Source organism: Somniosus microcephalus, unplaced genomic scaffold (genome assembly GCF_052327205.1).
Source record: "Somniosus microcephalus isolate GS21.2 unplaced genomic scaffold, FLI_Smic_1.0 unresolved_chr3, whole genome shotgun sequence".
Lineage (NCBI taxonomy): Eukaryota > Metazoa > Chordata > Chondrichthyes > Squaliformes > Somniosidae > Somniosus > Somniosus microcephalus.
This window is the reverse complement of record NW_028225181.1, coordinates 14,487,125-14,512,124: the sequence shown is the minus strand read 5'-3', so window position 1 is coordinate 14,512,124 and position 25,000 is coordinate 14,487,125. Positions and strand designations below refer to the sequence as shown.

At 51.5% G+C, this 25,000-nt stretch overlaps 1 pseudogene across 1 annotated transcript; it reads left to right on the top strand.

The window, feature by feature from the left end:
* The first annotated feature begins 8,071 nt into the window (after positions 1-8,071).
* LOC147091216 (ribosome biogenesis protein NOP53-like) lies at positions 8,072-24,714 on the top strand (annotated as a pseudogene). Its single transcript, XR_015075130.1, has 9 exons — positions 8,072-8,171; positions 10,504-10,588; positions 13,555-13,742; positions 14,990-15,060; positions 17,558-17,653; positions 19,372-19,476; positions 20,322-20,502; positions 22,557-22,732; positions 24,603-24,714. The product of XR_015075130.1 is annotated as a ribosome biogenesis protein NOP53-like (transcript).
* The last annotated feature ends 286 nt before the right edge of the window (positions 24,715-25,000 follow it).

Here is a 25,000-nt window from a genome sequence, read left to right as displayed (position 1 = left end):
CTGGGCGAGAGAGAGAGACTGGGCGAGAGAGAGACTGGGGAGAGAGAGAGAGAGAGAGAGACTGGGCGAGAGAGAGACTGGGCGAGAGAGAGAGACGGGAGAGAGAGAGAGAGACTGAGCGAGAGAGAGACTGGGCGAGAGAGAGAGAGAGAGACTGGGCGAGAGAGAGAGAGAGAGACTGGGCGAGAGAGAGACTGGGCGAGAGAGAGAGAGAGACTGGGCGAGAGAGAGAGACTGGGCGAGAGAGAGAGAGAGACTGGGCGAGAGAGAGAGAGAGACTGGGAGAGAGAGAGAGAGAGAGACTGGGCGAGAGAGAGAGAGACTGGGCGAGAGAGAGAGACTGGGCGAGAGAGAGAGACTGGGGGGAGAGAGAGAGAGACGGGGGGAGAGAGAGAGACGAGAGAGAGACTGGGGAAGGGAGAGAGAGAGAGACTGGGGAGAGAGACGGGAGAGAGAGAGAGACGGGAGAGAGAGAGAGAGAGACTGGGGGAGAGAGAGAGACTGGCGAGAGAGAGAGACTGGCGAGAGAGAGAGAGAGACTGGGCGAGAGAGAGAGAGAGACTGGGCGAGAGAGAGAGAGAGACTGGGCGAGAGAGAGAGAGAGACTGGGCGAGAGAGAGACTGGGCGAGAGAGAGACTGGGCGAGAGAGAGACTGGGCGAGAGAGAGAGACTGGGCGAGAGAGAGAGAGACTGGGCGAGAGAGACTGGGAAGGGAGAGAGAGAGACTGGGGAAGGGAGAGAGAGAGAGACTGGGCGAGAGAGAGAGAGACTGGGCGAGAGAGAGAGACTGGCGAGAGAGAGAGAGAGACTGGGCGAGAGAGAGAGAGAGACTGGGCGAGAGAGAGAGAGAGAGACTGGGCGAGAGAGAGACTGGGCGAGAGAGAGACTGGGCGAGAGAGAGACGGCGAGAGAGAGACTGGGCGAGAGAGAGACTGGGCGAGAGAGAGAGAGACTGGGCGAGAGAGACTGGGGAAGGGAGAGAGAGAGACTGGGCGAGAGAGAGAGACTGGGTGAGAGAGAGAGAGACTGGGCGAGAGAGAGAGAGAGACTGGGAGAGAGAGAGAGACTGGGCGAGAGAGAGAGAGACTGGGCGAGAGAGAGAGACTGGGCGAGAGAGAGAGAGAGACTGGGCGAGAGAGAGAGACTGGGAGAGAGAGAGAGAGAGAGACTGGGCGAGAGAGAGAGAGACTGGGCGAGAGAGAGAGACTGGCGAGAGAGAGAGACTGGGGAGAGAGAGAGAGAGAGACTGAGCGAGAGAGAGAGAGAGAGACTGGGCGAGAGAGAGAGAGACTGGGCGAGAGAGAGAGACTGGGCGAGAGAGAGACTGGGGGAGAGAGAGAGAGAGAGAGAGACTGGGCGAGAGAGAGACTGGGCGAGAGAGAGACGGGGAGAGAGAGAGAGAGAGACTGAGCGAGAGAGAGACTGGCGAGAGAGAGAGAGACTGGGCGAGAGAGAGAGAGAGAGACTGGGCGAGAGAGAGACTGGGCGAGAGAGAGAGAGAGACTGGGCGAGAGGAGAGAGAGAGACTGGGCGAGAGAGAGAGAGAGACTGGGCGAGAGAGACGGGGAGAGAGAGAGAGAGAGACTGGGCGAGAGAGAGAGAGGGACTGGGCGAGAGAGAGAGAGGGGGACTGGGCGAGAGAGAGAGAGAGGGACTGGGCGCGAGAGAGGGAGAGACTGGGCGAGAGAGAGAGAGACTGGGCGAGAGAGAAAGAGAGAGACTGGGCGAGAGAGAGAGACTGGGCGAGAGAGAGAGAGACTGGGCGAGAGAGAGAGAGACTGGGCGAGAGAGAGAGAGACTGGGCGAGAGAGAGAGAGAGACTGGGCGAGAGAGAGAGACTGGGCGAGAGAGAGACTGGGCGAGAGAGAGAGACTGGGCGAGAGAGAGAGACTGGGCGAGAGAGAGAGAGACGGCGAGAGAGAGACTGGGCGAGAGTGAGAGAGAGAGACTGGGCGAGAGAGAGAGACTGGGCGAGAGAGAGAGAGACTGGGCGAGAGAGAGAGAGACTGGGCGAGAGAGAGAGAGAGAGACTGGGCGAGAGAGAGAGAGAGAGACTGGGCGAGAGAGAGAGACTGGGCGAGAGAGAGAGAGAGAGACTGGGCGAGAGAGAGAGACTGGGCGAGAGAGAGAGAGACTGGGCGAGAGAGAGAGAGAGAGACTGGGGGAGAGAGAGAGAGAGAGACTGGGGGAGAGAGAGAGAGCGAGAAACTGGGGAGAGAGAGAGAGAGAGACTGGGGGAGAGAGAGAGAGAGACTGGGGGAGAGAGAGAGAGAGAGACTGGGGGAGAGAGAGAGAGAGAGAGACTGGGGGAGCGAGAGAGATAGGGGGCAAAGTCTATGACCTTATTAAATCAATGTATCTGAAAAACAAATGCGGGGTCAAAATTGGAGACAAACGCACCGATTTCTTCACCCAGAGAAGAGGCGTCCGGCAGGGCTGCAATTTGAGCCCGACCCTGTTCAACATATACATAAATGAATTAGCAGACATGCTGGAGCAAAGCGAGTCACCAGGTCTCCGTCTCCTGGATGGAGAAGTGAAATCCCTGTTCTATGCGGACGACCTGGTTCTGCTGTCTCCCACAGAACAGGGATTACAGCAACAACTAGACCTACTCGACAAATACTGCCAAAATTGGGCTCTAACAGTAAATCTAAAGAAAACCAACATCATGATTTTTCAAAAAAGGCCCAGATGTCAGGAAAACAAATACCAGTTTACCCTCAGTGATACCACTATAGGACACACTATGAGCTACACCTACCTTGGTCTAACTATTACAGCATCAGGGAACTTCAGCATAACAGTTAATGCACTAAAAGAAAAAGCCCGAAGAGCCCTATATGCAATAAAAAGAAAATTCTACAACATCCAAATCCCAATCAAAATCTGGCTCAAAATATTTGACAGCATAATCCTGCCCATTGCACTGTACGGTAGTGAAGTATGGGGCCCGCTAAATCACCAAAGCTACACTAAATGGGAAAAACACACAATAGAAGCCCTACATGCAGAATTCTGCCGAAGCATCCTTCGCACCCAAAGAAAAACGCCAACAAATGCATGCAGAGCCGAACTAGGCAGATACCCACTGATAATAAACATCCAAAAACGAGCACTAAACTTCCTAAATCACCTCAAATCTAGCTCCCCAGACACCCTTCATTTCAAAGCCTTTCAGACCCAAGAGCTAAACCCAGAAAAGAGTCCCCTGAGTCAGCTGCTACTGAAACTAAGTACTCAGCCGGACCCTGACCAGCCCCAGACCAACACAGCCGTCCAAACACCAATCCGAGTGAACCAAATCATTAAACAATGCAAAGAAACCTACCTGGAACATTGGAACAAAATAACCGAAAGCCAAAGCAGATTAGAATGTTACCGGGCCCTAAAAAGAGAATATAAACTGGCAGACTACCTCACGACCATCAGAGACACAAAACAGAGACAGACCCTCACCAGGTACAGACTAAGCGACCACCAACTGGAAATTGAAAAAGGCAGATACAAGAAATCCTGGCAGCCTAGAGAGAATAGAATATGCGATCAATGTCTGGCCGGCGAGGTTGAAACAGAAATGCATTTCCTCCTAAAATGCAAAAAATTCAACACATCAAGAAACATATTATTCAACAAGCTAAGCCAAACAACCCCAGATTTCAAGGAATTGGATGACCTGTCAAAATTGAGATTAGTCCTAGGAGAAGGAGACAGACCATACCTTGGGGCCAAATATGTAACAACATGTCACAACCTGAGGACTGTTTAAAATTAAGACTGTTTAAAATTAATATTGAACGTACCAAATGAAGTACAAAGACTGTTTAAAATTAATATTGTTTAAAAGTAATATTGTATGTACCCAACAAATGTCAAATCGATTGACACCTACAGAATGTTGGAAAACTGTACCTCTTTGCTATGTAAGCTTTGGCAATATGGTTCTCTGTAAACTTTCATGCCAATAAAGCATTTGAATTGGAAATTGGAATTGGAAATTGGAGAGAGACTGGGCGAGAGAGAGAGACTGGGCGAGAGAGAGAGAGAGACTGGGCGAGAGAGAGAGACTGGGCGAGAGAGAGAGAGACTGGGCGAGAGAGAGAGAGAGACTGGGCGAGAGAGAGAGAGAGAGAGACTGGGCGGGAGAGAGAGAGAGAGGCTGGGCGAGAGAGAGAGAGAGAGACTGGGCGAGAGAGAGAGAGAGACTGGGCGAGAGAGAGACTGGGCGAGAGAGAGAGTGAGAGACTGGGGAGAGAGACTGGGGAGAGAAAGAGAGAGACTGGGGAGAGAAAGAGAGAGAGACTGGGGAGAGAAAGAGAGAGAGACTGGGGAGAGAAAGAGAGAGAGACTGGGGAGAGAGAGAGAGAGACTGGGGGGGAGAGGGAGAGAGAGAGAGAGACGGGGGGGGGGAGAGAGAGAGAGACTGGGGGAGAGAGAGAGAGAGACTGGGGGGGGAGAGAGAGAGAGAGAGAGAGACTGGGGGGGAGAGAGAGAGAGACTGGGCGAGAGAGAGAGACTGGGCGAGAGAGAGAGACTGGGCGAGAGAGAGAGAGAGACTGGGCGAGAGAGAGAGACTGGGCGAGAGAGAGAGAGACTGGGCGAGAGAGAGAGAGAGAGACTGGGCGAGAGAAGAGAGAGAGAGAGAGACTGGGCGAGAGAGAGAGACTGGGCGAGAGAGAGAGAGAGAGACTGGGCGAGAGAGAGAGAGAGCGACTGGGCGAGAGAGAGAGACTGGGCGAGAGAGAGACTGGGAGAGAGAGAGAGAATGGGCGAGAGAGAGAGAGAGACTGGGTGAGAGAGAGAGGGAGAGACTGAGAGAGAGAGAGAGAGAGAGACTGGGGAGAGAGAGAGAGAGAGAGAGACTGGGGAGAGAAAGAGAGACAGACTGGGGAGAGAAAGAGAGACAGACTGGGGAGAGAAAGAGAGAGACTGGGGAGAGAAAGAGAGAGAGACTGGGGAGAGAAAGAGAGAGAGACTGGGGAGAGAAAGAGAGAGAGACTGGGGAGAGAAAGAGAGAGAGACTGGGGAGAGAAAGAGAGAGAGACTGGGGAGAGAAAGAGAGAGACTGGGGAGAGAGAGAGAGGGAGAGAGAGAGAGAGAGAGACTGGGGGGGAGAGAGAGAGAGACTGGGGGAGAGAGAGAGAGAGAGACGGGGGGAGAGAGAGAGAGAGAGAGAGACTGGGGGAGAGAGAGACTGGGGGAGAGGGAGAGAGAGAGACTGGGGGAGAGAGAGAGAGAGACTGGGGGAGAGAGAGAGAGCGAGAGAGAGAGAGGCAGACGGCATACTAAGCGAGATGATTAAACACACAGACGATAAAATGAAACTGGCTATCCTAAAACTCTTCAACTTGGTTCTGAGTGTCGGTTACTTCCCTGATATCTGGAACAAAGGACTCATAACGCCCATATACAAAAGTGGGGACAAAGTCGACCCAAATAACTATCGAGGCATCTGTGTAAACAGTAACCTGGGGAAGGTGTTCTGTAGCATCATAAACAAAAGACTTATAAACTTTCTTGAGGAGCACAATGTCTTGAGTAAAAGCCAAATTGGATTCCTGCCAAACTATAGAACATCAGATCATATCTTCACCCTACAGACCCTAATTGACAAACACGTTCATCAAAACAAAAGCAAAATCTACGCATGCTTTATAGATTTCCAGAAGGCTTTCGATTCCATCTGGCACGACGGTTTATTCCTGAAACTTATCGAAAGCGGGATAGGGGGAAAAACATATGATGTAATTAAATCAATGTATACAAACAACAAATGTGCAGTTAAAATTGGAGACAAACAAACAAAATACTTCCCACAGGGGCGGGGGGTGACGCAGGGCTCGCCAATCTCACCGACACTCTTTAATATTTACATAAATGAATTGGCAAAACTACTTGAACAATCTACAGCACCCGGCCTCACCCTATATGAATCCAAGGTTAAATTCCTCCTCTATGCAGATGACCTGGTTCTGCTGTCACCAACTAAGGAGGGTCTACAGCAGAACCTGGATCTGCTGGAGTCGTACTGCCAGACTTGGGCCCTGACAATAAATCCCAGAAAACCAAAGTCCTTGTGTTCCAGCAAAGATCCAGACATCAGGGACCCAAAACAAATTTCACACTAGGAACAACCAAAATTGAACAAACCACTAACTACACATACTTGGGCTTAAAAATCAGTTCTATGGGAAATTTCCATCTGGCTGTGAATGAACTGAAAGAGAAAGCAAGAAGTGCTTTCTATGCCATTTAAAAAATCAATCCAAATAGAAATCCCAATTAGCATTTGGCTCAAAATTTTCAAATCAGTAACTGAACCAATTGCACTCTATGGCAGTGAGGTGTGGGGACCGCTAACACAACAAGAATTTGCAAAATGGGACAAACACCCAATTGAGATCCTACATGCAGAATTCTGTAAAAGTATCCTCCGGACTCAAAGGAAAACCGTAAACAATGCATGCAGGGCAGAACTAGGCCAATATCCATTAATAATCACTATCCAAAAAAGAGCCACCAAATTTTGGAAACACCTAGAAATGAGCAACCCCCAATGCTATCATTATGAAGCCCTGAAATGCCAAGAGAGGACCATAAAGAAGAATACCCTCAGTCAACTAGTCCTGGGACTCAGTGAAGTAACTACTAACAATAACCAGCCCCAGGACAGTGACAGCGTAACACAAAGAATTCGACCCAACACAATCGTCGCTAAGCAAAAGGAAAAATATGTCATATTGGGCAGAAACAACAAAAACCCAAAGCAAACTCAATTGCTACTTGGCCCTAAACAGACAATACAACATGGCTGATTACCTGACCATGGTAAAGGATAGCAAACTGAGAAAAACCTTGACAATGTACAGACTTAGTGAACATAGCCTGGCGATCGAAAAAGGTAGACACAGGCAGACCCGGCTACCAAGAGAGGACAGGATATGCTCTCACTGCAGTCAGGGAGTGGTGGAGACAGAGATGCACTTCCTCACAGCTTGTAGAAAATATCAGGGCATAAGGGAGAATTTCTACCCAAAATTCACAAAAATATGCCCGGAATTCAGAAATTTGAATGACGACCAAAAACTCCCATACCTACTAGGGGAAGAGAGAAATTGTGTAACACTAGCGGCACACTATGTTACAGCTTGCCATAAACAGAGGGACAACCACTAAATATAAGAAAAGAGTATATATAAAATATATATGAATGTATATTTATACACTCAGGGATATATCTGTTTATACACTATGGATAGATCTGTATTTTTATGTACAAACATGAATGTTTTTCGATGCTTTGGCAACATAAGATGTAACTTGTCATGCCAATAAAGCGATTTGAATTGAATTGAATTGAGAGAGAGACTGGGGGGGAGAGAGAGAGAGAGACTGGGGGAGAGAGAGAGACTGGGGGAGAGAGAGACTGGGGGGAGAGGGAGGGAGAGAGACTGGGGGGATGGAGAGAGAGACTGGGGGGAGAGAGAGAGAGACTGGGGTACCATACTGGTGGGTACAGGTCTGTCACTAACACTGGGGTACAGTACTGGTGGGTACAGGTCTGTCACTGTATAACACTGGGGTACAGTACTGGTGGGTACAGGTCTGTCACTGTATAACACTGGGGTACAGTACTGGTGGGTACAGGTCTGTCACTGTATAACACTGGGGTACAGTACTGGTGGGTACAGGTCTGTCACTGTATAACACGGGTACAGTACTGGTGGGTACAGGTCTGTCACTGTATAACACGGGTACAGTACTGGTGGGTGCAGGTCTGTCACTGTAACACTGGGGTACAGTACTGGTGGGTACAGGTCTGTCACTGTATAACACGGGTACAGTACTGGTGGCTCCAGCCAATTCTAAATATACGTGTGTGTGTGTGTGCTCGGAGAGCCACTGTGGTGGCTGGAACGAGCAGGAGTTGACTGTGTGGGGATTTGCGCAGACACCGAGTCCATTGTTGGGATTGTGGCCCTCAAGAAACGGTTAGTAACAATGCAGGGGTATAACTCAATGGAGAATGCTTGGGCTCCAGTGTGTTAAATTGTTCTGTGCCTGCCTGGACGTGAAGTGTCTCACAAATCTGTTCTTATTTTCAGTGGTCTTGTGTCTGAAAAGCCGGATGACAGCCTGTACTTTGTTGACACAGGAGACGACAAGAAAGGTGAGAAGCGTCTTCTGCCAGAAGGAAGCGCCCCAGATATCCTGAGGGTCTGTCACAGCTGGGTTTTCACAGCCTTGTTACCATGGGTTCAGCCATGGCTTGGTGGGTAGCACTCTCGCCTCCTGGGCAATCTTCCCCCATATTATTATTATTTGTGTGTGTGTGGTGTCCCTTTAAAGGGCTGCGCGGCCCATCCAAAGTTTCGCGCATAGGCAAAATTTCCCATCGGAAAAGCCGGTCCCGAGCTACATTGGACCAGCAGGTGGCTGCGCATCTTAGCGGGAAGGTTGCTCCTGAGTCAGAAGGTTATGGGTTCAACTCCAGAGACTTGAGCACAAAATCCAGGCTGACACCACCAGTGCAGTGCTGAGCGAGTGCTGCACTGTCGGAGGTGAAGTGGGGAAAGAGTTAAAATAACATCGCTGGCAGCTCACAGAATGGTGTAAGGGAGACGGTTGCTAACATGAAAGACCACATCCATAAGGTGTGGTCAAGATAACCGACCTTTGAGACTAAAAACAACTCGGTTGAGACATGATGTCTAGCAGATCAGCTGCCCTTAGGGTTTTGTTCTCTGGGTCACAATACTTCCAAGTTATCTTTTAATCAGCGTTCAGCAGTTTGGGTGAATGATTGAGGAGGCAGCTTACACCTGTTTACCTTAGGACATGTAACCCAATCCGTGAAGGTGCATGCGGGCCAAGATCCAATCAGGTTGCGGGAATGAATTGTGCATGAGGCTGCCGTGCTTATTTGAATGTATAAAAATGTTGGGTTTGCTGTAACAATTTGGAGAAGTCTGGCTAAAGACAGAGCAGACTGTCTCCCCACCGGTGTAATAAAGACAACTTGACTATCGATCTAAAACCTTGTGTCGAGTGTTGGTTTAAAATACTCCACATCAGAGGTGCTGTCTTTTGGATGAGAAATTAAACCGAGGCCCCGTCTGCTCTCTCAGATGGACGTGAAAGAGCCCATGGCACTATTGGAAGAAGAGCAGGGGCGCTTTCCCCGGTGTCCTGGGCCCAATATTTATCCCTCAACCAACATCACTAAAACAGATTATCTGGTCGTTATCACATTGCTGTTTGTGGGATCTTGCTGTGTGCAAATTGTCTGCCGCGTTTCCTACATTACAACAGTGACTACACTTCAAAAGTTGGCCGTGAAGCGCTTTGCGACGCCCTGAGGTTGTGAAAGGCGCTGTAGCAATGCAAGTCTTTGGGGTGGGACTTGAACCCACAACCTTCTGGCTGAGAAGTGCGGGTGCTACCCACTGAACCATGGGCTCCTGGACAAACCTGGGACTCCGTTTATGAATGAGAGTTGCGGCAAGGTACAGCCAATTCCAAAAATGTTTTTCCATCAACGGTGAGAGGTGCATCGTGGAAAAGCAATCCGGCACGGCGGTGTAATGGTTCTGTTACTGGACTAGTAATCTGGAGACCGTGAGTTCAAATCCCACCACGGCAGGTTGAGAGTTTGAATTCGGTTTAAAGCTCCTGGAAATAAAAAGCTGGTACAGGTAGACTATCCTTTATCCGAAAACCTCGGGACCAGCCGTGTTTCGGTTTTTGGAAAATTTCGGATTTCGGAAGGTGGGTCGGTGGGGGTCCGCGGGGGGGTCGGGGTCGGGGTCGGCGGGGGTCCGCGGGGGGGTCTGCAGTCGTGGCTTGTCCATCGCTGCTAGCCTGGAATGCAATGAAGTTCTGCATTTCCACCAACAGGTCGTCGTGCTCGGTCGGAACAGGGGCCGGCACCGCCGCGGGCTCAGAGCTCTCGTTGCTTTCGAGCCTTTGGAAGAGAGTCAGGTGGTTCGGCGGGGGGTCGTGCGCACGACTTACGCTGACCCGGGGGTCGGGGTCCGCGGGGGGGTCGGGGTCGGCGGGGGGGGTCCGCGGGGGGTCGTGCGCATGACTTACGCTGACCCTCTGCTCAGCGTAAGTCGTGCGCCACTCTGGTCATGTCGTGCGCATGACTTACGCTGACCGAAAAAACCTTCGGTTTTTAGAGGGTTTCGGTTTTCGGAAGTTTGGATAAAGGGTAGTCTACCTGTATCAGCAAAAGTGACCATGAAACTGTCGGATTGTTGTAAACACCTAAAAGGAATCCCTGACCCACTCTGGCCGATTTGTGACTCTGGTCCCTCTGAAGTAGCCAAGCAAACCACTCTTGTACGAAACCCGCACCACCTTGTCCGGGCATCTAGGGCTGGGCAATGAACTTGCTTCTTCATCCCGATACCATGAAATACATCTGAGAGGGGAGAGGGAGTTGGGTCCCCGCACCAGATTCTTTGTGCATGCAGATAAATATTTAATTTCTTCTGTAGATCTGCTTCATAATAAAGGGAAACTGAAGCCTCTGCGGATCGACCTCATTCTCCAGTCAGACTCCAAGGTAGCAGCTCCCAAAGAGTGAGTGTCTGACGTCTTCCTGTGTTCCATTTCATTTTGTGAACGACTGTATAATCTTTTATAGATGCAGAAATGATAGAGAACATTTACATGGCTGAAGGTTTTTCACTGTGTATAACACTGGGGTACAGGTCTGTCACTATAACACTGGGGTACAGTACTGGTGGGTACATGTCTGTCACTATAACACTGGGGTACAGTATTGGTGGGTACAGGTCTGTCACTATAACACTGGGATACAGTATTGGTGGGTACAGGTCTGTCACTAACACTGGGGTACAGTACTGGTGGGTACAGGTCTGTCTATAACACTGGGGTACAGTACTGGTGGGTACAAGTCTGTCGCTGTATAACACTGGGGTACAGTACTGGTGGGTACAGGTCTGTCAATATAACACTGGGTTACAGTACTGGTGGGTACAGGTCTGTCACTATAATACTGGGGTACAGTACTGGTGGGTACAGGTCTGTCACTGTATAACACTGGGGTACAGTACTGGTGGGTATAGGTCTGTCACTGTATAACACGGGTACAGTACTGGTGGGTACAGGTCTGTCACTGTATAACACTGGGGTACAGTACTGGTGGGTACAGGTCTGTCACTATAACGGGTACAGTACTGGTGGGTACAGGTCTGTCTATAACACTGGGGTAGAGTACTGGTGGGTACAGGTCTGTCACTGTATAACGGGTACAGTACTGGTGGGTACAGGTCTGTCACTGTATAACACGGGTACAGTACTGGTGGGTACAGGTCTGTCACTATAACACTGGGGTACAGTACTGGTGGGTACAGGTCTGTCACTGTATAACACTGGGGTACAGTACTGGTGGGAACAGGTCTGTCACTGTATAACACTGGGGTACAGGACTGGTGGGTACAGGTCTGTCGCTGTATAACACTGGGGTACAGTACTGGTGGGCACAGGTCTGTCGCTGTATAACACTGGGGTACAGTACTGGTGGGTACAGGCCTGTCGCTGTATAACACTGGGGTACAGTACTGGTGGGTACAGGTCTGTCACTAACACTGGGGTACAGTACTGGTGGGTACAGGTCTGTCACTGTATAACACTGGGGTACAGTACTGGTGGGAACAGGTCTGTCACTATAACACTGGGGTACAGGACTGGTGGGTACAGGTCTGTCGCTGTATAACACTGGGGTACAGTACTGGTGGGTACAGGTCTGTCGCTGTATAACACTGGGGTACAGTACTGGTGGGCACAGGTCTATCACTGTATAACACTGGTGGGTACAGTACTGGTGGGTACAGGTCTGTCGCTGTATAACACTGGTGGGTACAGTACTGGTGGGTACAGGTCTGTCACTATAACACTGGTGGGTACAGTACTGGTGGGTACAGGTCTGTCACTGTATAACACTGGTGGGTACAGTACTGGTGGGTACAGGTCTGTCACTGTATAACACTGGGGTACAGTACTGGTGGGTACAGGTCTGTCGTTGTATAACACTGGGGTACAGTACTGGTGGGTACAGGTCTGTCGCTGTATAACACTGGGTACAGTACTGGTGGGTACAGGTCTGTCACTAACACTGGGGTACAGTACTGGTGGGTACAGGTCTGTCACTATAACACTGGTGGGTACAGTACTGGCGGGTACAGGTCTGTCACTGTATAACACTGGTGGGTACAGTACTGGTGGGTACAGGTCTGTCACTGTATAACACTGGTGGGTACAGTACTGGTGGGTACAGGTCTGTCACTGTATAACACTGGTGGGTACAGTACTGGTGGGTACAGGTCTGTCGCTGTATAACACGGGTACAGTACTGGTGGGTACAGGTCTGTCACTGTATAACACTGGGGTACTGTACTGGTGGGTACAGGTCTGTCGCTGTATAACGGGTACAGTCCTGGTGGGTACAGGTCTGTCGCTGTATAACACTGGGGTACAGTACTGGTGGGTACAGGTCTGTCGCTGTATAACGGGTACAGTACTGGTGGGTACAGGTCTGTCGCTGTATAACACTGGGTACAGTACTGGTGGGTACAGGTCTGTCACTAACTGGGGTACAGTACTGGTGGGTACAGGTCTGTCACTGTATAACACTGGTGGGTACAGTACTGGTGGGTACAGGTCTGTCACTGTATAACACTGGTGGGTACAGTACTGGTGGGTACAGGTCTGTCACTGTATAACACTGGTGGGTACAGTACTGGTGGGTACAGGTCTGTCGCTGTATAACACGGGTACAGTACTGGTGGGTACAGGTCTGTCACTGTATAACACGGATACAGTACTGGTGGGTACAGGTCTGTCACTGTATAACGCTGGTGGGTACAGTACTGGTGGGTACAGGTCTGTCACTGTATAACGCTGGTGGGTACAGTACTGGTGGGTACAGGTCTGTCACTGTATAACACTGGTGGGTACAGTACTGGTGGGTACAGGTCTGTCACTGTATAACACTGGTGGGTACAGTACTGGTGGGTACAGGTCTGTCACTGTATAACACTGGTGGGTACAGTACTGGTGATTGTACCAGGAGAGTTGAAAAAAGTTTAGAAACAGGAAAAAGTAAATGATCCAACAAACGTTCCTGTTTATCTCAAAACCTACCACCAGGGCTTCAACACTTTTGTTATTAGGCCTTCGATGAATAGAATAAGCAGCTCGGGAGTGACGTGAAGGTGATCTGTGTGGATTATTTTTTCTCACCCTGTGGGTGTGCCTTGTACATTCAAATTGAACTGTTGGACCAGTGGACCGTTTCCTGTCCCGAGGATTTATCCGGGGTTGGGAGATGCCGCTAATTGGTTTTCGGCCTTTCACCTCTGACCCCTCGATTTCAGGAGGCTAGGTTAAGAGTCTCTGCCGACTCGTTACTTTTACAAGGAACGAGAATCTTATTTTGTAAACTGATATTTTGTCATAATCTCCTGCCTAGATTTCTTTTAAAAGTGAGTAATATATATTTTTTTAAACTCGGATCTCTCCAGTATTTTAGCGCACCAAATTCCCCACAGCCGGAAGCTGAGAAGGAAAGCGGAACGAGAGAAGCGTTTGGGGATTATCTCCCGGAAGCAGCGCCTGCTGTACGCCAGGCTCCAGAAACCCGCGGTGAAAATCAGAGCCACGCCCAACAACAACCCCGCCAGGGGCTTCTACGACCTGTGGTCAGCTGCAAGTAAGAGAAGAGCCCGCTGTCTTCATACCGCGCGCCTGTACTGTGCTTCACCCTGGACCGCCTGCCTTGCCGTTTCCCTCCCCATCACCGGGAGCCGCTGACTCGCGCTGGGATTCGGTTCATCCCACACAGGCTGCTCTTGACACTTTCTCCAAATGGCCGCTCTTCACGGGCGAGCTGGTCAGCGAGTGGTTTACAAGTATTCCACCAGTTCCTGTCCTCGCCTGCCGCCCCAACACGTGCCCACTTCCCTGGCCTGCGTCGGTAGAATGAGATTGAAAAAAACGGAAAAATGCTGGAAAGCGCAGCAGGTCAGGCAGCATCTGCAGAGAGCGAAACCGTTTCGGGTGGTTGAACTTTCATCAGAACTGAAAAGAATTGTCCTGCAACGTTCTCTCTCTTTCGCCACAGACGCCGCCCAATCTTGCTGAGTGATTCCAGCATTTTTCTGTTTTTATTTCGGGTTTTCAGCCTGCTTTGTTGTTGGTAGAACGAGATTGGGAATGGATTTCTTTTCTCGCCACCCGGCCCAGAGACCGCCGGGGTCGGACGCAGCGCGCTCTGTTGCTCCTCTGGCTGCTAAGGAATCAGAGCGGACCGCTTCAGGGCCTGTGTGGCTCGCATCCATACTGGTCATTGCCCTCGCTCACTGACCAGTGGAGTACCGAGCACTGTTCCCTTTAGTTTTTTTTTGGGTGTGTGGCCCCTTCAGAATACCGTGAGCCAGCTGCGTGGGAGCTGCAGAGCGCTGCACAGCTTAAAGGGAACATTGATACCAAGTGAGGGATGTAGAGTGGGAGCTGCAATGTCATCGGGCTGTTTAAAGTTTCACTCTGTTAATTTACATTTGCTACTCATTCTCTGCCCACCTCCCAAACCCGCCACCTCTGCCACCTAGAAGGACAAGGCCAGCAGGCGCATGGGAACGCCACCACCTCCGAGTCACACACCATCCTGACTTGGAAGTATATCGGCTGATCCTTCATCGTCGCTGGTTCAAAATCCTGGAACTCCCTCCCTAACAGCACTGTGGGAGTACCTTCAGCACACGGACTGCAGTGGTTCAAGAAGGCGGCTCACCACCACCACCACCACCTCGAGGGCAATTAGGGATGGGCAATAAATGCTGGCCTTGCCAGCAACGCCCACGTCCCCGGAACGAATATTTAAAAAAAAATCCATGTTTGTCTTTTTTTTTGCTGCTCCTGCTGGTGCTGATCATCTGTTTTCCTTGTTTCTGTTTGAAGATCCCCTGGACAAAGAGCTAGAAGGCAAAGACACGTGGTTCCTGGAACAGACCAAGAAGAAAAGGCTAAAGGTTGGTGCCTGAGAATGACCAAACTGCTGTAATTGAGTGAGGTTTTTCTGCAGTGACGGAGTGAGGTATTCCAGCAGAGATGGGAGTAAGTTACCACAGCAATACGTCCCTTCCTCTGCCACTGCAGGAGTGAGGCACTATGTTAACAGGAGGAGGCCATGCAGCCCCTTGAACCTGCTCCTCCATTCGATCACGGCTTTTCTGTCCCTCGGCTCCATTGACCCGCCTTTGATGATGTTGTCTGTGTAACAGAATAGTCCGTCCACACTTGTATTCCTGCACACACGCCACTGCACAGAGCGGCACTTCTGTCCCGGACAGTTTTCCGCAGGGCTGCAATCGTGGAACCATCTGAGAAGCTCTTGTGTCCAGGAGGTTCCTGGGGTCGCAGTGGCAGCCCCTGTGTGTCTGAGAAAAGAGAGACAGGAACATGTAGCTCTGTTTGGAGCCATGGTACGGTATCCCCGGGGCTTCGGGGGGCCGAGAGAGAAAATAAATCAATAAAAAGCCGCCCTCCCTTTCGAAGACTATCTCCCAGCACCTTCTGTGGCGGCCGTGCCTTCAGCTGCCTGGGCCCTAAGCTCTGGAATTCCCTCCCTAAACCTCTCTGCCTCTCCTCCTTTAAGATGCTCCTTAAAACCGACCTCTTTGACCAAGTCTGCCCTAATATCTCCTTGTATGGCTCGGTGTCAAATGATGTCTGATCCCGCTTGTTAAAGGTGCTACAGGAAACTTTTTTTTATCCGGCACCGACGGGACCGAAGTGGTGCCGGTTCATCAAAAATTCCGGATAACCGAAAGCTATAGTAAAAGATAAGGAGAGCTGAGAGCTCCGTATAAAGCAACAAACCCTGTTGCTTAGCAACAGGTTCAGAACAATGGACACAAGTTCCAAGTGTCTCTGTAGCTTAGCAACAGCTGCAGCCACACCCTTGCACAGCAACAGATCGAGGAAGGCAAGTACAATATGAAGTAAAACTTACCTGAACCTACTCCTGAATTTTGCCGGTTAACCGAGATTTCCGGTTATTTAGGTGCCGGTAAATCGAAAGTTTCCTGTACATAAATGCAAGTTGTTAATTAGACACTGTAAACTAAGAGTATTGCACAGGAAGTGTGTGAGGACAACCGTTAAGAGTGCACTGGCTTGCTGCAGTATTTTAGTTTCCATATTAAATAAGCTGGCTCCTACACAGTGAGCAAGGGGGAAATTTCTTCAGTTTTAGGAAAATATGAAACATGTTTACAATTTGGGTTCTGTAGCTTTAATAAGCTCTTATAATAATGTGTCGGTGACTACACAAACCAGTCCGGGTCCAGGTATATTGTGTATCAGTAAAACAGGTTTATTAAGGATTAAACATCCAGTACAAAGAAGTAATACTGAACAAGGAGATAGTCACAGTCTGTTCGCTCAAACCCCGACGTTCCTTCCGAGTGACCGTGGCGCAAGTCTCCTGATGTATGTTGCTGTGTTCCATTGACCGATGCTCGCTTCCTTAGGATCTTGCTGTGGTCCATTGACCGATGCTCGCTTCCTTGGGATCTTGCTGTGTTCCATTGACCGATGCTCGCTTCCTTGGGATCTTGCTGTGGTCCATTGACCGATGTTCGCTTCCTTGGGATCTTGCTGTGTTCCATTGACCGATGCTCGCTTCCTTGGGATCTTGCTGTGGTCCATTGACCGATGCTCGCTTCCTTGGGATCTTGCTGTGTTCCGTTGACTGATGCTCGCTTTCTTGGGATCTTGCTGTGTTCCATTGACCGATGCTCGCTTCCTTGGGATCTTGCTGTGGTCCATTGACCGATGCTCGCTTCCTTGGGATCTTGCTGTGTTTTGTTGACCGATGCTCCTATCAATCTCGGGTTACACGGTGCACGCGCTTTCGATGTTCAAAACCTGTACCTTTATACCCTTTTTCCTCTCGTTTTGCCTACGTGGCAGTAATTAACCCTCTGACCCCTGGTAAAAAGTCTTCCTTGCCTCGTCAGCCATCTTATGACCTTGTTGATCCTTTTTACTTTTTCTCTATGCACAACAAAGTACCCTTATCTCAGATCTTCACTTTTCACAGAACACTCTCTAGAATGTTGACAGAACAGTCGGTCCATCCTATAGCTATACCAATGAAGGTTGTCTCCCACTCATCTCTTTTTCTAGTTTTTATCTCTTTGAGCCTAATATTGCTGAATTCCTCGTCTCCATAAACATAGCACAACATTCCGTTACTTCAGTAAGAGAACCAGAGGTTTTTAGTCAGGTTGGCATAATCCCATCCTGCTTTGCCCTTAGCCATTTGCCATTTTATACAGGCTTTTAACATACAATTTCACATATTATAGTTATATAAAAATGGTTATAGAATCTTAATAATGTTCACTAAATCCTGCAGGTACACCCTAGCCTACAGTACGAGTACCAGGCAGAGGAAACCGATTTTTTTCTTTTATATGAAGGGAGCTATTATCTTCAAACTGTGTTCTTTATTTTAAACAGCGGCCACACAAGCTGAACCAGAAACCTTCGCAGGTGTCGGCGATAGAAGTGATCGCGCCGGGCGGCTCGTACAATCCCACCTTCGAGTCTCACCAGGTACCCCGTTCAGTTTCCCCCTTTCTTGCAAGCGCAGCTTCTCAGCTGGAGACGGGAATTAACAGCAGCACAAAGCAAGACATGGAAAAGGCAGGCCGCTGGAAGTGCGACAGCCCAGGAGGAGGCCATTCGGCCCTTCGTGCCTGTGCCAGCTCTTTGAAACAAACTTTGTCAGACTCTTGTGTTTCTACTTCATTTACCTCCGAATGAGAAGAGGTTCCTCGGCCAGTTTAAGGTCTGAGGAGTTTTTATCAAAAGTACAGACGAGGCTTTTATTACGAAAGGATCCTCCAGATAAATGCTTACTGCTTTAACATTTCACACAAATATAATTTTATCAGAGGTAAATGCATTTGCATAATTTTCACTATTGTGCTACTAATCACAAAAAGGTACAGCAAGTAATTAGGAAGGCAAATGGAGTGTTGGCCTTTAATGCAAAGGGAATGGCGTATAAAAGTAGGGAAGTCCTGCTACAACTGTACAGGGTGTTGGTGAGAGCACTCCTGGAGTACTGCGTACAGTTTTGGTCTCCTTATTTAAGGAAAGGATATACTTGCATTGGAGGCAGTTCAGAGAAGGTTCACGAGGTTGATTCCGGAGATGAAAGGGTTGTCTTATTAAGAAAGGTTGAGCAGGTTGGGCCTATACTCATTGGAGTTTAGAAGAATGAGAGGGGATCTTATTGAAACATATAAGATTCTGAGGAGGCTCGACAGGGTAGATGCAGAGAAAATGTTTCCCCTCGTGGGGGAATCTAGAACTAGGGGGCATAGTTTCAGAATAAGGGGGCACCCATTTAAATCGGAAATGAGGAGGAATTTCTTCTCTCAGAGGGTCGTGAATCTTTGGAATTCTCTTCCCCAGAGAGCTGTGGAGGCGGAGTCAGTGAATATATTTAAGGTGGAGATAGACAGATGTTTGAATGATAAGGGAGTCGAGGGTTATGGGGAGCGGGCAGGGAAGTGGAGTTGAGGCCAAGATCAGATCAGCCATGATCTTATTGAATGGTGGAGCAGGCTCGAGGGGCCGAATGGCGGAGCAGGCTCGAGGGGCCGAATGGCGGAGCAGGCTCGAGAGGCCGAATGGCGGAGCAGGCTCGAGGGGCCGAATGGCGGAGCAGGCTCGAGGGGCCGAATGGCGGAGCAGGCTCGAGGGGCCGGGTAGCGGAGCAGGCTCGAGGGGCCGGGTGGCGGAGCAGGCTCGAGGGACCGAATGGCGGAGCAGGCTCGAGGGGCCGAATGGCGGAGCAGGCTCGAGGGGCCGAATGGCGGAGCAGGCTCGAGGGGCCGGGTGGCGGAGCAGGCTCGAGGGGCCGAATGGCGGAGCAGGCTCGAGGGGCCGAATGGCAGAGCAGGCTCGAGGGGCCGAATGGCGGAGCAGGTTCGAGGGGCCGAATGGCGGAGCAGGCTCGAGGGGCCGAATGGCGGAGCAGGTTTGAGGGGCCGAATGGCCGACACCTGCTCCGACGCCTTGTGCTCTTATGTTCTGTTCAACGTTCCCGCTAAGCCGCGCAGTAACCTGAAAGGTCCCGCCCGGGCCGCTCACCGGCTTTTCCATTGTAAATATCGCACGTGCGCCGAAATGTAAAGGGGCCGCGCAGAACAAATCGCAGCTTAAGGGGAACATTGCCAATATTTGTGTTACAGTAGATAGCAGTGATTTGTTGTTCAGTTATTGTCGCACTTAATATATTTTTTAAATACTTGTCTCCGCAGGCTCTGCTACTCGCAGCTCACGAAGTGGAAGTGAAGAGGCGGAGAGCCGAGGAGAAGATTTATCGCCAGGTGGCCTTTCCCTCTGCAGGTGAACTCCCAACAAAGGTAGGAGTGAGCGTTGTTTTTTCTTTGACCTTTTCTGCCCCCCCGCACCCCCCCCCCCCTCCTTTTCATAGAAACATAGAAGATAGGAGCAGGAGTAGGCCATTCGGCCCCTCGAGCCTGTTCTGCCATTCAATGAGATCATGGCTGATCATCCAAACTCAGTACCCTGTCCCTGCCTTCTCCCCATATCCCTTGATCCCTTTAGCCTTAAGAAATATATCTAACTCCTTCTTGAATATATTTAATGAATTGGCCTCTACTGCCTTCTGTGGTAGAGAATTCCACAGGTTCACCACTCTCTGGGTGAAGAAATTCCTCCTCATCTCAGTCCTAAATGGTTTACCCCTTATAGACTGTGACCCCTGGTTCTGGACTCCCCGACCATCGGAACATCCTTCCTGCGTTTAGTCTGTCTAGTCCTGTTAGAATTTTATAAGTTTCAATGAGATCCCCTCTCATTCTTCTAAACTCCAGCGAGTACAAGCCCAATCGACCCAATCTCTCCTCATACGTCATTCCTGCCATCCCAGGTATCAGCCTGGTGAATCTTCGCTGCACTCCCTCCATGGCAAGAACATCCTTCCTCAGATAAGGTGACAAAAGTGCACACAATACTCAAGGTGTGGTCTCACCAAGGCCCTGTACAACTGGGACATTTCCACAGGCGTTTGAAAAATTAGTTCAGCTGGGTGCCGATGTTTGTTTTATTTCTTTCCTCCCTCCCCCCCCCCCCCCCCCCCCCCACCGAATCTGGCGTGGTTGCGGCTGGTTGGCGCTGGCTGGGTTACCGGTGCAGGAATCCGGCCCCCGACTCTGACCGGCTCTTTCCCCCTGTGTGCTTGCAGGAGACGGTGTTCCAGGAGCTGTGCCAGGGCCTGTTGGAGGATTCGGCACGGTGAAGAGCACGAGGGCCGTACGGAACCCGACGGCGGCGAAGAGGCTGACGACGGACCGGCGTGGAATGCCGCTTCTTGCGCGCGGAAAACCGAAAAGGATCGGAAGAAAGAAAAGAGAATCAAAAAGCAGGTGGGTGTGGAACAGAGGAAGAGGAGGGAGACCGTTCAGCCCCTCGAGCCTGTTCCGCTGTTCAGTTAGATCATGGCTGATCTGTATCTTTGCCCCCACCTTGATTCCGTAACCTCACCTTGATTCCGTAACCTAACACAAATCCATCAATCTCAGTTTTGAAATTTTCAATTGACCTCCAGCCTCAACAGCTTTTCTGGGGGAGAGTGTTCCAGATTTCACTAACCCTTTGTGCTTCCTGACATCACCCCTGAACGGCCTGCGCTCGAATTTTAAGGTGATGCCCCCTGGTTCTGGACTCTGGCAGATGCTGCCAGCTGGATGCTGATAGCAGGATAGGGTGCCATTGTTACATCTCCAGCTTTTTTCCAGTTCTGACGAAGGGTCCCAGACCTGAAACGTTGACTTGGATTCTCTCTCCACGGATGCTGCCTGGCCTGCTGAGTGTTTCCAGCGTTTTCTGTTGTTGTTACAGTGCCATTACCTCCTGTCCCAACAATGTTGATATAGGGGTAGTGTTCCAACCTCTTCCTCCCTCCCCCTCTCCCCACCATCCCCCCTGCAAACGTTAATACTCCTCGGATTGATTATATATAATTGTGATTGACATTAAATTGACAGTTTCTAAAAGTGACGGGTACAGACTGCAAACGAAGGTCTTGTGCTCAGTGAAGATCTGAAAGTGTTCTTTTAAAAACATAGAAAAATAGGAGCAGGAGTCGGCCCTTCGAGCCTGCTCCGCCATTCAATATGATCATGGCTGATCCTCTATCTCAATACCATATTCCGCTCTCTCCCCATACCCCTTGATGCCTTTTGTGTCTGGAAATCTATCTATCTCCTTCTTAAATATATTCAGTGACTTGGCCTCCACAGCCTTCTGTGGTAGAGAATTCCACAGGTTCCCCACCCCTCTGAGTGAAGAAATTTCTCCTCATCTCAGTCCTAAATGTCCTACCCCGTATCCTGAGACTGTGACCCCTGGTTCTAGACCCCCCAGCCAGGGGAAACATCCTCCCTGCATCTAGTCTGGTCCAGCCCTGTCAGAATTTTATACCTTTCAATGAGATACTTCTATTTGGTTCCCGAAATGTAAAATGTTCTGTTTCCCGGCACTAACCGCGATGAGCACAAAATTCACCTCCCCCCCCCCCCCCCCCCCCCCAAAAAAACAAATCGGAATTATTTCCCTGCCTGATGATGAGAGACATCCTTGCGCGCAAAGAATTCCTGTGGGTCTCCTGTCTGGGAATGTGAGGATAATACAGGGATTCCTAGGCAATGCCAAGTGGGCAGGCGTGGGAACTGAAGGCAGAGAAATCATTCCGATTTGGTTTAATGTCATTGAAGAGCACCGGGCGGCACTTCAGAGTGTCTGATCTTGTTTCCTTTTGCTCGATCCTAACGACTTCCCTGCGCAGCGTGTTTGTAAGAGGAGCGGAAGTGGGCGATTGTCACCATTCACACACACACACACACACACTCACTCAGTCACTCAGTCAGTCAGTCAGTCAGTCACTCACTCACTCACTCACTCACTCACTCACTCACACTCTCTCTCTCTCTCTCTCGGGTAGAGGCTGTAATCCAACCAGTAACCGGTTTGGGTTTCACACACAGGCGCTGGGACACAGTGGAAGTGAAAGGTTTTCTCGGGTTATCGGCCTGGACGCCAGCGGTTTGGGCAGAATATCATCTGATCCTTGAACATTGCAAAGCTTAAGCTGGACCCTGATGTTTCTCATCAGCCGTTCCCCTCCCCTCCCTTTAGTCTGTGCTGGTGTGAAAACTCAGGCACTTCTGCCTGTGCGTTTCATGCTATCCCGTTGCCGATGTGCTGTAAGGTACCCGGAGATTTGCTGCATTGTCCAGGGGGAACGCGCAAGGGGAGACGGGCGAGAACGGATATTGTGCCGTCAGTGAAAGACCGTCGCACACTTTGGCTAGCCTTAGAGGTGCTGCTTGTAACTCCTTTCAAAGTTATATTGCAAGCGTTGCGTCCCCGCCCAAGCCCTGCGAGACTGGCTCTCCCAATGTGCTTTCCGCACCTACAGGAGCACCGGCTAAAGGAGCAAAAGGAGGCCTCGGCAGAAACAGCAGGAACTGTTCCGGCTTCGATCCATCAAGGGTGAAGTGAAGGAGCTGGTGCTTAAGCAGGCGAGAGGAAAGCCAAGCGCGTGGCGAAGCGGAAAGCCGAGGCCAACAAGCCTCGGCGGCTGGGCCGGTTAAAGTAAGTGTTCTTATTTCCTCTCAAAACGTTGGTTGGGGGGTGGAGAGGAGTCTGGCTATTACTGCACAGGGTGCGTGGGTGGACTGGGCAGAGCCAACAGCTACTGTGGTTTTCGACCCGTTTCCGCAGCGCACTCGCGCTGACCACCCCCTCCAGGCCCCGCACCCGCTGGCTGCTAATTCACTTTGAAAGCTGGACCCGAATCTTTGGACAGCTATTTGGAAAAACCGTGATCAATGCCTGTGTTGCACTGGCGCAGAGTGGTTTGCCCCTGTGCCAGCGGGGAGGGGTGGTGTGTGCCCTGTGCCGGCGGGGAGTGGTGGTGTGGTCCTGTGCCGGCGGGGAGGGGGTAGTGTGGGTCCTGTGCCGGCGGGGAGGGGTAGTGTGGTCCTGTGCCGGCGGGGAGGGGGGTTGTGGTCCTGTGCCGGCGGGGGAGGGGTAGTGTGGTCCTGTGCCGGCGGGGAGGGGTGGTTTGCCTTGTGCCAGCGGGGAGGGGTGGTGTGGTCCCTGTGCCGGCGGGGAGGGATGGTGTGGTCCTGTGCCGGCGGGGAAGGGGTGGTGTGGTCCTGTGCCGGCGGGGAGGGGTGGTGTGGTCCTGTGCCGGCGGGAAGGGGTGGTGTGGTCCTGTGCCGGCGGGAAGGGGTGGTGTGGTCCTGTGCCAGCGGGGAGGGGTGGTGTGGTCCTGTGCCAGCGGGGGAGGGGTGGTGTGGTCCTGTGCCGGCGGGGAGGGGTGGTGTGGTCCTGTGCCAGCGGGGAGGGGTGGTGTGGTCCTGTGCCGGCGGGAAGGGGTGGTGTGGTCCTGTGCCGGCGGGGAGGGGTGGTGTGGTCCTGTGCCGGCGGGGAGGGATGGTGTGGTCCTGTGCCGGCGGGGAGGGATGGTGTGGTCCTGTGCCGGCGGGGAGGGGTGGTGTGGTCCTGTGCCGGCGGGGAGGGATGGTGTGGTCCTGTGCCGGCGGGGAGGGGTAGTGTGGTCCTGTGCCGGCGGGGAGGGGGTGGTGTGGTCCTGTGCCGGCGGGGAGGGATGGTGTGGTCCTGTGCCGGCGGGGAGGGGTAGTGTGGTCCTGTGCCGGCGGGGAGGTGGTAGTGTGGTCCTGTGCCGGCGGGGAGGGGTGGTTTGTCCCTGTGCCGGCGGGGAGGGGTGGTGTGGTCCTGTGCCGGCGGGGTGGTGTGGTGTGGTCCTGTGCCGGCGGGGAGGGGTAGTGTGGTCCTGTGCCGGCGGGGAGGGGTGGTTTGTCCTGTGCCGGCGGGGAGGGGTGGTTTGCCCTGTGCCGGCGGGGAGGGGTGGTGTGGTCCTGTGCCGGCGGGGAGGGGTGGTGTGGTCCTGTGCCGGCGGGGAGGGGTGGTGTGGTCCTGTGCCGGCGGGGTGGTGTGGTCCTGTGCCGGCGGGGTGGTGTGGTCCTGTGCCAGCAGGGAGGGGTGGTTTGCCCTGTGCTGCTGGGTCGCACAGCCGAGAAACTAGAAACTAATCGAGGCAGTAGATGTCATGCAATAAACGGAACTATTGTTTGGGTGGAGAGAGTAATGCAGATTTAGAGAGAAGGAGGGAGATTTGACTTTGTACCCACTTCTGGCTCCTGTCGGATTTATTACAGCGGGAGGTGGCAGCTCCTCGGCGGGTGTCAGTGAGGCTCGCTCAGCGCGGCACAGCGGCACCCCAGCTGATTCAGGGGAAGGGGCGACTGGGTACAGGGCTCGCTTCCGTAGTATTAAGCCTAGAGTTTTATTTCAAGATAAATCTGGCTGCGGGTTTGTACTAAAAGCTGTGATATCGGGTGAAGTGGTCATTTTTTGATGTCGGTTCCCCGAGACCCTTCTCTGTGTGTTGTCGGTGAGTAATGTGCTGACTGGGCATGTTTGTTTCCCTCGTTAGATACGAAGATCCTGACCTCGAAATTAAGCTCAGTGACGAGCTCGCTGGTTCACTCCGGGCTCTGAAGGTTGGTATTACTACGACCGGAAGTTGGTGATTGGCACAGTTACAAATTTCTCCCTCCCTGCTCTCCTCCCTCCCTCTGCGCTCCCCGCTCACTTCCCTCCCCGCTCTCCTCCCTCCCTCCCTCCCCACTCTCCTCCCTCCCTCCCTCCCCGTTCTCCTCCCTCCCTACAGGGGGGCTACAGGGTGCTGGGACGTGAGAAATTACAGAACTGGAAGAGTCCCAAAGTGTAAAGACTCCTCCACATTGCTCTATCTCTCTCGTACCTCTCGGTTCTTTCCTGTGCCGAGTATCTTTCCATTTCCCTCTTGAATCTGCCTCCTCCTGAAATCTG